An 11,668-nucleotide genomic window follows, 5' to 3' on the forward strand; every position below is an offset into this window, starting at 1 on the left:
GCAAGCAGCATTCCTTGTGTGTGTGTGTGTGCGCGCGCGCGCACGTGCCTGCTAGCTTGTCCCTCCGTCGGCCGTGACGGGTGTGTGTGTGTGAGTGACTACAGACAAATGCATGAGAGAGTTAGCAGCCTTGAAACAGCTTGATGAACTACTCTCCCCACATGTTTTAAAAATGCTAATATGCTATGCTAAATCTGCTATGCTAAATAATGATTTCTCTATAGAACTACAAAGTCCGGCTGGGGGAGGAGAGTACAGGTCTGCACTATGGAGGGGGGCAGAGTTTACAGCTCCTCCTCCAGTTTAAAGAGACAGTACCCAAAAACGGCTCGTTCTCAAGACTCTCCTCAGAACAGGGGTAGATGAGGGTCTGTAGAGCAACAATAATGAGGAAATCAGACCAAAGAACTGCAGTTCCACTGTATTTAGACCCCAACTGAAGGATTTAGATGTAAAAAGGAATAACTTAAAAGCATGTTATGTCTCCTTTAAAAATTCTGCCATGTGAATTCATGGATTTTTTTTTTCACATTCTGTCTCTCACAGTTGAAGTGTACCTATGATGTAAATTACTGACCTCTGTCATCATTTTAAGGGGGAGAACTTGCACAATCGGTGGCTGACTAAATACTTTTTTGCCCCACTGTACATATAGATACATATATACATATACATATATACACATATATATACATATACACACACACACACACACACACATATATATATATATATATACATATATATATATACACACATATATAATATATATATATATATATTAAATATACATATTATATATACATATATATATATATATATACATATATATATATATGTATATATGTATATATAATATATATATATATATATTATATATACATATATATATATATTATAGTATGTTATACAACCTATAAGAGAAAACATTTAAACACAGAATGTCTGAAGTTTTTTAACAGCTGCTACTGGGTTTTGTTGAAGGCAGAGGGAGAGTAGAAGAAGCTGAAAATAGGTTAAGAATGGATTTCCTCTAAGACCTTTAGTCAGGGAAAATGTGCTCTGGGTAAGTGAGTCATGTGGTTGGTATATTCCATCAGCTGTGCTTCACACAGAGGAAATGAGAAGATTTAGACCAGACTGAAACCAACTTAGTGACTCGATTTAACTAAAAATATCCAGCACCATCTTCAGACGCCATCCCAACCCGGGTCTCTGGCTTTACTTAATTGCATGTGAAAACACTGATGGAATGTTTTTCTTCATGAAGAGCAAGCCAGAACAAGGAGGGTGTTGACACAGCAGAATGATCAAAACGCTGCTGCTGATGAATTTTACGGTCTCTGAAGCTAAATCCCGATCCCATCGATCTATTCTCACCAAACCCACAGATCGGTGCAACAACGGAGAGTTCAGGGGACGAACAGGCACTCATGACAAGCCAGAGCACTATAAAAGATTATACATCAGATGCTGTCATGCAGCCAATGTTAACATCCAGCCTGCCTAACCAAAGCAAGCAGGAGAAGAGTCTTAGGAAGAAATTACAGGAGGCGTGTTTGTTTACAGGCTGCAAAGCATTTCCTCTGGCTTCACCTGCACCTGTGTTTTCACCCGCCACACAACCAGCTCCGCATCCAGCTGCGTCAACGCCACCTTGAAAACACCGGAATGGCTTCATTTCTCTGAAACGGTCTACCGGCCAACAATGTGAAAACAAGCTGCAGAGCTGCTTGTTTTTGTTTTTAATCCTTTATGACACTCCAAGTGTCAAATGCGGGCTTTTAAACTTTTATCGTTACAGTAAAAGCTGTGCCAATCCCTGAGCTTTATGCTGCTTTCAGAACTTTCAGCAAAGTTCTTTGCCTGAATAATCCCTTTCTAGTTATTAGACTGATAACCCAAGATCTGGATTATTTGATATTGTCATGAGCTGCATGGTGACCCAGGTGAAGGCCCGAGGTGTTAATCCTGCTTGTGGCCTTTCTGCGTGGAGATAACACGCTCTCTGCATGCACGCATGGGTTTCTCCAGCTGCTCCAGTTTTCTCCCACAGACCAAAAACAAACATGTCAGGAGACTAAATTGTCCCTAGGAGTGTGTGACTGGTTGTCTCTGTGTCCCTGTGGTGGACTGGGGACCTGTCTGTGTCTCTTCTGTTGACTGCTGGCATGGACGTAAAATTCACTTTAGAAGTGGGGGGGACACAGGGGGGGGGGGGGTATCTTTACAGTATCTTCTAATGGGAAACAGGCTTATACACAAACGGTTGTTTTCCGCTGGGTCCTAGAGCTCAACCAGTGTCAATTTAATATAAAGTAATATTGTTTTTGGATGGTAAAAAGTGCAGGGGTCAAAACTTGACTTTGGAAAAAGTGGGGGGGGGACATGTCCCCCCTGTCCCCCCCCAAAATTACGTCCATGACTGCTGGCATTGACGTAGTTTTTTTTTTGCCAGGTGGGGGGGGGGGGGGGGTATGTCCCCCCCCAACTTTTTCCAAAGTCAAATTTCATCCCCTGCACTTTTTACCATCCAAGAACAATACTATGCTATATTAAATAGATTGGTTGAGCTCTAGGACCAAGCGGTCAACAACCTCCTGTTTCCCATTAGAACTGTCCATAAGCTCATCATTGGCTCCGCTGATACTTGCTAACGTGTGATTGGCCGTTCTTGCTAACGCTCCACTTTGTAAACAGGACATGCTCACTTAGTTTTGTACATATTTTTGTATACCGTATTTTCCAGAGTATAAGTCGCTCCGGAGTCGCACCTGCCATAAAATGTATAACGAAGAGGCTGCATGGTGGCGCAGTGGTTAGCACTGTTGCCTCGCAGCATGAAGGTCGCAGGTTCATAACTCGCCTTTCTGCGCGGAGTTGCGTGTTCTCCCCATGCATGCGTGGGTTTCCTCCGGGTACTCCGGTTTCCTACACAGATCACAACATGCCCTATAGGTTATAAAAAAAAATTGTACGTCGCTTTGGATAAAAGCGTCTGCGAAATGAATAAACATATAAACATAAGAAGAAAAAAACATATATAAGTCGCATTTTGGGGGGAAATTTGATTATTTTTCTTACAAAATCTGAGACCAAGTGTTTCACATTGCAAGACAAGCACCGGTATCAATGACAGAATAAACAACGCGGCGCAGCAGCGTGCCACGGGCTCCAGCAGAGGATGGTGGTGTTTCAAACCCTCCCAGCGGGACAGGGGGGCTCATTCCTGGGCCGGAGCCGGCCCGCAGCACTCCGCCACAGGCTGCAGCAGGTGATGGCGAGGTAGAGGAGCTGAAACCTGGGATTCATTGCGCAACGGCACGCAACAGGCTCCGGCAGGTGATGGCTGTGTGTTTTTTATTCCCAGCGGGGCAGGGGAGCTCACTCCTGGTCCGGAGCCGGCCCGCGGCAGCGCGGTATAGCCTACATAATTTGGCATGTAAATCGCTCCGGAGTTTAAGTCGCAGGACAGGCCAGACTATGAAAAAAAGTGTGACTTATAGTCCGGAAAATACGGTACTTACTGTAAAGATCCCCCCAGACCTTATGCCGGTTGGCTTCCCCCACTTCTAAAGTCAAAGCTATGTCCATGTCTGCTGGAGATAGACGCTAACTCCTCGAGGCCCTACTGAGTAAAAGTGGTTCAGAAAATGAGTAGGAGAGGGGATTTACCATTCTACCATTAAAAAACTTTATTTGTACAGTGTGCAGTGGGCGAGGCATAACACCTAACACAACATTACAACAGAAGAGCCGAAACCTGTTTCCATCATTTGAGAATCAGAAGCACTGGTTTATGTTCAAATAGGTCATAATGGTAAAAAATGGGAAATGGCCTGTATTTGATATAGCGCCTTCTAGAGTCCTAGAACCCCCCAAGGTGCTTTACAACACAATCAGTCATTCACCCATTCACACACTGGTGGGGATGAGCTACAATGTAGCCACAGCTGCCCTGGGGCGCACTGACAGAGGCGAGGCTGCCGAGCACTGGCGCCACCGGTCCCTCCGACCACCACCAGCAGGCAACGTGGGTTAAGTGTCTTGCCCAAGGACACAACGACAGCGACAGACTGAGCGGGGCTCGAACCTGCAACCTTCCAATTACGGGGCGAGCTCTTAACGCCTGTGCCGAACCTAGTTATAGCTGGTTGCCTGAGAGTTAAATAATAAAACTGAGTCAGAATTACTTCTTGTAAACAACTTAAATGCTTGGAAGAAAGTCAACAACGTTCCGACTGAACGCTTTGCTTCGCACACATCTGCCATTACCCTTTGTGAGTGTATTATTAGCACTTAAATCTGGCTAGAACCATTCTCCCACTGAGAAGCACCTTTGTTCTGGACACCTGATGAGTTAAATATTCACCAGAACTGTATCTGAACCTCAATCTAACAATTCCTGGGAAAAATATCTGTCTGTTCCTGAAGACGTTAATCTGCCTTCCCCAGCTGGACGTGCACTTTATCTTTTTCAGTTCAATTCAAGTTTATTTATAAAGCGCCAAATCACGACAAGAGTCGTCTCAAGTCACTTCACATAATAAACATTCCAATCCAGGTCAGTTCATTAAGCCAATCAGAAATAATGTTTCCTATATAATGAACCCAGCAAATTGCATCAAGTCACTGACTAGTGTCAGTGACTATACAGCAATCCTCATACTAAGCAAGCATGCAGCGACAGTGGAGAGGAAAACTCCCTTTTAACAGGAAGAAACCTCCAGAGAATCCTGGCTCAGTATAAGCAGCCATCCTCCACGACTCACTGGGGATGGAGAACACACACACACACACACACACACACACACACACACACACACACACACACACACACACACACACACACACACACACACACACACACACACACACACCAAATATACCAAGTAGTGTTGCTATGGTTACATTGTGATGTCTTAGTAAATATTCTATTTGGTGAGAGATAAACTTTATTGTATTTATCCTAGTGAATCTATAATTAAACGGATAAACTAGTAGTAGCACATCCAACGTCAAGGAAAGCAAAAAGTTATTATCAGGAGAGGGAGAATGTTTAAGTGGTTAGCAGCAGTGTGCTAGACGATGGCCCCCTCCATGAGGCCGCCACAGCTGTTTTGCTGTTTGGGGCATGATATAAGTAGCGTACAGTGTGTTTTTATCACCCAGCTTTGTAAAAACAAGCGTTCATGAGAACACTGTGATGCTGATTAAAATAATAAAAATGCAAAACAAAAGACCAGCGAGAAATCACATCCATCTCTGTGGATTAATCAATCTGACTAAAACTGCAGGTGATGGAATTCTTTGATTTAAAGATAAAATACTGATTGAGTTACGGCCATGTTTAGAGGTTAAATAACACTAAAAAGGAGAAGCGTGGGTGAAAAGCAAATGGGGAGGGTGGGAAGGAGGGTTAGCGTGTGCCGACATGAAGGCCTGCGGGACATTAAGGCAGAAAAAACATTAGAGATGATTCACAGTCGTTGCATGGCACATCAACACATACCTGTTCCTCAGAGTCACTCATAAATGCCCTTAATCTCACACACAAGCCTCTGGTCTACTGACACACACTCCTCCTGTTCAGAAAGGCTTTAGCGAGGCGTGTATGGATCAGTTCCCCACTAATCACAACATGAGAGGGATTCCTCACATGAATTCAGCAAGCATGTGTGGAGATTAAAGCTTTTCCTAAATGAAACGCTTCTCCTGCCTTTCAGCTTCTAACTGATGACGCATTATGTGATATTTATGGAAGAATTAATCACCTAATTTAAAGCCTGCTGTCCTCAGACACTTTTGTCAAAATGCTATTTCTGCCCGGTCTGGTTGTTTCCTGCTGTTGCCGTCATGCTGCAGACGGTGTAATGTTGTTTTCTTTGCATGGATAGCATCTCAAGATGGTGACTACCACCATTAACCAGCAGGAAACACTGCGCCTGCATCGCACGCTGGCGCACAAAGTGTCTGAAGGTGCACAAACAGGGGCAGTTGACATAAACACACACTTGATCCATGAAATTGGCATAGAGAAGAGGAGGTATTAAGCAGGAAGACGACATGACCATAAACAGCTACAGCCACAAGGCAGAAAAGTACATTTTAGCCATCACTTAGTCCTTAACAGCCTTTATTTAAACATTAAGTTGTCCTGGAAATTTTATGTTTATGAAAACATTTCCAAGAACATTTTAGGTGTGTTCTTGCTGTGTCGTGGTTCTAATTCCATGCTTTCGTTCTTTTTAAACACAGAAGCAGTTTTGTTTACCTGTTTTGTTGCTACAGTTTCACCGATGCCGTCGGCGAAACTGTAGCAACAAAACAGGTAAACAAAACTGTTTCTGTGTTTAAAAAGAACGAAAGCATGGAATTTCCAAGAACAGACGTGTAGCTTTTCCTTAAAGAGCAAGTCACCCCCAGATCAACTTATTTTGCTGATAAACTATATAAATGCGTGTCTAATCGTGCTGCAGACACGTGTAGTCAATAGTTTTGCACTTTAGTGCATTTTAGTTAAAATTTACATATTCTGCCTAAAACTGTCAGTGTTGTGCCGTTGTCAGGTAAAAACTCTGCATTTGAATTTAAATCTGCCATCGCTATTGGCTAAGAGGTACCCTAGAATGTTAGCTGGTACCATATGATGTCACAATGTCGTTGTGAGACTGTGGCTGTGTCTCAATTCAGGGTCTGCATCCTACGTCTGCCGGATTCGTCGGCCGGTTACGTCACAGCGCCGTGACTAGGCCTGTCCCAATTCGAAGACTCCTTCAAATGCGGTCGACGAATGCGGCCTTCTTTTCGCCTGAATGAAGGATGGGTCCGGTGTATCCTTCAATAGGTAGCATTTCCCAAGATGCCTTGCGGGCCGGCCGGCAGAAAAACTTAAAAACAATGGCGGACAGTGAAGCGGGAGCTGTCGGAGAGGATTGTGCATATAAATGTCAGTATAAACTTGAAAACTGTTAGGTTAAGGACTTTTTGTGATACATGAACGTTATTTTAGTTAGAAATGTTACAGTAAAAGTGCTTGTATTGCGGTCTCGGCTCGTATGTTCGGCCGCGCTCGGTGTCGTACTTCTCCCGCTACGTTTCCTCCTGATTTTAATAGAAGTTTGTATTTTAGGGACAAAAGAGAAAACCAGGGAATTTATTAAGCTTAGGGCAGAGATGGACCACATGATCACCGGAGCAAAGTATTCGGCGGCTGTGGCATGGAGGTACAATAACATCTCATATTTTAAAAACTCGTTTGAGTTTATTTTTTCTGCGAAAACATGAAAGGAATAACCCGTTGTCCTCTTTTCTCTTCCTGTTTTTTTCTTACATGTTTGTTAAGACTATTCTGGAGAAAATGGGCATCCAGGGGAAGGTGCCAGCGATGACCAGCTTCTGGAGCTGATCAGGGAGGACATGAGGCTGCAGATGGAGGCAGAACAGCAGAGGGCACAGGAGAGAAGGGAGAACTTTGACAGCTTTTTACTTTGCTAGAAAAAAATGGTTAATAAAGATTAAACATGTACATATAAAAGAAATATCTAAATAAAATCAGTTCTGCATTAAACTCTTGAATTTATTTTGGTTTACAAATGAGAATTGTTTACTAGAGGGTATCCCGCTGGGTCTGAAAAGTCTTAAAAGGTGATAAATCGGTTTTGGTCAAATTAAGACCCTTAGAAAGTATTAAAAACTATTATCACATCTTTGCTCAGGCTCAGCTTGTCGAAAGTATTTTCTCTGAATTAGCTCTCCAACAGTCAAGTAAATGATTAAAGATCTAAATAAAACTTCGAGCTCCATCGTTTAAAGTTCCTTCTCCCTTCTGCTCAGCGGTTCCACGGTTGCTAGGCGACGGAACGTTCGCCGAGGGAGAGGCGGGTATTCATGAAGGCCAGGCGTGTCCAAATTCACAGCCGTTAACATCCGGTCTACTCGGCCGACGGAGGACCCAGCCCACGTCGGCCGAGTAGACTGGGTCCTTCGAAGGATGCAGACCCTGAATTGAGACACAGCCTGTGTGTGTATTTGTTAGCGACTCTGCCCTCTCGGTCTGCTAGGCAACGGCATTTGTTGCATTTTTCAAACATGAAGTGGGAGTGGAGTTAGACTGTGGTAGGGGGTGACTTGCTCTTTAAAGAGCAAGTCACCCCCTACCACAGTCTTAGGCTGTTTCTCAATATGCAAATGGTAAATGGCCTGTATTTGATATGCATACTTGTCTGAACTTGTGTACTCACGTCACTGTGAAACGTCGTCAACAATGGCCCAAGGACTGTTCCAGTACTAAGTATGCATAACGGCAAATTCGCTCAAAGTTCCTGGATGTGTTCATGCTCCACCTATTGTATCAATGATGCATCAGTGCACCCTTCTGCGGACTTGGGACAGCAAAGTTTCCCATAATGCATTGCCTTGCAGACCGTTAAACAAAGGAGAAAGCTAATAACTATAATGTTTTAAATTAGAAATATAAATAAAATAATATAAAGTTGTCTGTTATTGTAAATAATCCTGTGTAAACTGTAAATTTTGCTCTGTGTGTTTAGGTTTTACTCTTCACGAATGTTCAAAATGCTAATGAGCTAACCCACTACCAAAATAAAAGCACCGTAGCTCTCTTCTGATGAAAAATAAATTTATTTTATTCATTAGAGTGAAAAATGCTAGTATTTTAACCTTTCTGATAAAAGTGGGCCAAACAAAATACAAATAATACATGTTTGTTATTATTTTGTTATTTAATGAAAGAACTAGACTTTTATTTTTATGTCAGGTCATTTTATTAACTGTAGCAAGAAGCAGCGCTTGTTGCCAGGACACAGCGGAGTACGCATCTGTTCCAAATGCCGTCCTCAACCTCCTGTACTCGGTAGAACAGACTTTCTGCTGCCCTTGTGAAGTACATACTTGTCTAGTACACAAGAACGTACTAGCACCCTTGAGCATTGAGAAATGGCCACAATCCACTCCAACTTCCTGTTTGAAAAATGCAACAAATGCTGTTGCCTGGCAGACCAATAGGGTGGAGCCACTAACGTATACACACACACACACACACACAGGCTCACAACGACTTTGTGACATCATAATGTACCAGCTAATGTCAAGGGGTTTTTCTCAATATCAAGGCGCCTTGCTTACGACGACACTGTCCTTCCTTGGTCAAAGAAAACGGTTAAATGGAACAGACTTGCATAACGTCACGTGACACGGGAGATAACATTATATTTTAAACATATAAGTTTCAATATAAATATATAACGAGCCTTTTACTTTTTAAATTGTGTATATATTTGCTAAATTAAATGTGTAAGCGAGTTACTACCTGCTAGCCACCAAAGCTGCAACTAATGAGCTAACTAACCAACCAAAGATAACTTCTTTTGATCTAAAAAAAAACATTTTAAATTAGTTGACTTAAACTTGAAAATTGTCCCCGAAGTAGCTGCCGACTTCTGATCCGCCATCCTTTTGAGAATACTGCAGTGTATTCTGGGAAATTTTTGACCAAGGCTAGGCTACAAGACACCTCCCGTGCAAGGCCGGATTAACCATATGGGCAACTGGACAATTGGGGCCCACAAACTCTAAAGGGCCCAGGCCCAGGGCAGCAAGGGTACGAGCAAAATACTGTATCTGTAATCTCCTACTTTATATTAAACTAGGGTGACCGTACATCCTCTTTTCCCCGGACTGGGGGTTCTTGTATTGATGAAAATGTCCGGCTTTTCATCCAGGAGCAGGGATCGAATTATGGGGGAGCTGTATATCCTACACATCCAGGGGAGCCGGAAAAAAGTTTTCTACCTATATTACATCATTTATGGACTCTTTTGAGCAGAGAGCACAGAGAACGGCACAGCGATGATCGTTGTTGCGCAGCGCTCCAGGCAGCTGCTTCCAGCGCACGGTCCATTCTCAAAGTGGCGCAACCAAAAAACTATAATTAACACACGATCGTTCATGTCCGCACATGTTCTCTATTTTCTGTCTTATCTGTGCCTGAAGCGCTCTACAACTGCGGAGCTCATCACCTGTGCTGCGGTGATGTCAACTCACCGACGCAGCATCGAAACGCGCTCTCCGCTTTGCGGTCAGGAGATCCCTTTGGTCTGCTCAGAAGTAACTGATGAGGTGAAAAGGTAAGAATCCAGGCAACAGATTTTCTGGAGAGTTTAGAGGAGATGCAGGAAGATGAGAGACAAGACAGGACAGGAAAATAGTTAAATAAAAACAAGAAAACAAAGTAAAATGTAGGTAGATTTATCTCCACTACACGTTTCTACCGGTATAAAACAATAAGTTACACACATGTAATATTTATACATCTGATACAACTCAGATCACCTTCAACACTCAGTCACACACCCAGGGCCGTTTCAAGGCATTTTGGGGGCCAAGGCAAAATGACACCCCCCCCCCCCCCCCGCCCCACCCTAACTGGGCTCCCCAGAAGCCTCTATGTAATTCATACCCTCTCCAGTAGTGTTAGTTATACAGTGTTTATAAAAGCCCCTCAGACGTCGCTGACATGTTCTAATATTATCAGATGAAAAACTAAATTATCAGACATGCTGTCTCATCTGCTGCTTTTCTAAACTTGCAAAAAGTAACAAAACCATTCGAAAGCCACTATTTGTGGATTCTCTGAAAGTTTCCATGGAGTGTGTGACAACTTATTTTATCATTGATCCTATCGTCTAATCTCACAGCTGAAACAAGCATCCTTAATAATCTGTGCACAGGAAGCGTACCGATGCTGTAGTAAAACAAAATGTATAATAATTTATTATTAATAAAACCTTGTTGAAGCACTAAAGCAGAAAAATGAGATTTTTCAATAAATATGCTAAATATTTACATATGAATTGTTTTGGAGCCCTTTTATTGGCAGAATCTGATATTAATTTAGTTCTTACAAAAAAATGGGTCCCAGCGTGGTTTGTGTGGCATTGCCATAGTGTGACGTCATAGGCACAGATCCCCTGTCCTCTTGTTTGGAAATGGAAATATGATCACCCTACATTAAACAAACTGTCCACCCGGGCTTTGCTGCCTATGACTTTGAACGTCAGTTGAGAGTCAGTCTCATGCAGACGGACCAAAGAAGAGAGGGCCTCAAGTTAAGACCCTCACCTCATTGGTCAGTCCACACGAGGTGGGTCAAAGGTTACCCTGAGCGGGTTACGTGATGTCAGGCATTCAAGTATTGAGTATATTTACTGCATATTACAGTTAAATATTCTGTATGTGACCATATTATGGTGATCCTCGGGTTGTGATGACGGGGCCCTTGAATATTGTTGCCCAGGGTACAACAAAGTGTTAATCTGGCCCTGCTCTCGTGTATCCTTGCTCAGCTAGCTAAATGGCTAACAAAGGTAGAACATGAACACTGGAACACTCCTTGGCGGTTCCTGATGACATATCTCCTAGGCAACCACGGTGGGACCAAGACATCAAGGCAAGGTTCCTTGGCATTGAGAAACAACCGTAATGTACCTCAGCTAATAGCGATGGCAGATTTAAATTGAAATGTTTTTACCTGAAGATGGCACAACACTGACAGTTTTAGGCAGAATATTTAAATTTTAACTAAGATGCACTAAAGTGCCAAATAATTGACTATACGTGTCTACAGCCCAATTAGATGTTCATTTAT

The 11,668-nt window shown here is 42.9% G+C and overlaps 1 long non-coding RNA gene across 1 annotated transcript; it reads left to right on the forward strand.

The window, feature by feature from the left end:
• Positions 1–6,696: 6,696 nt before the first annotated feature.
• Positions 6,697–7,573, forward strand: LOC139062505 (uncharacterized). The gene is made up of 2 exons (XR_011516038.1): positions 6,697–7,226; positions 7,346–7,573. It is a non-coding gene; the product is annotated as an uncharacterized lncRNA (long non-coding RNA).
• Positions 7,574–11,668: the final 4,095 nt, after the last annotated feature.

The sequence above is a fragment of the Nothobranchius furzeri genome, chromosome 1, assembly GCF_043380555.1.
Source record: "Nothobranchius furzeri strain GRZ-AD chromosome 1, NfurGRZ-RIMD1, whole genome shotgun sequence".
In the NCBI taxonomy this organism is placed as follows: domain Eukaryota; kingdom Metazoa; phylum Chordata; class Actinopteri; order Cyprinodontiformes; family Nothobranchiidae; genus Nothobranchius; species Nothobranchius furzeri.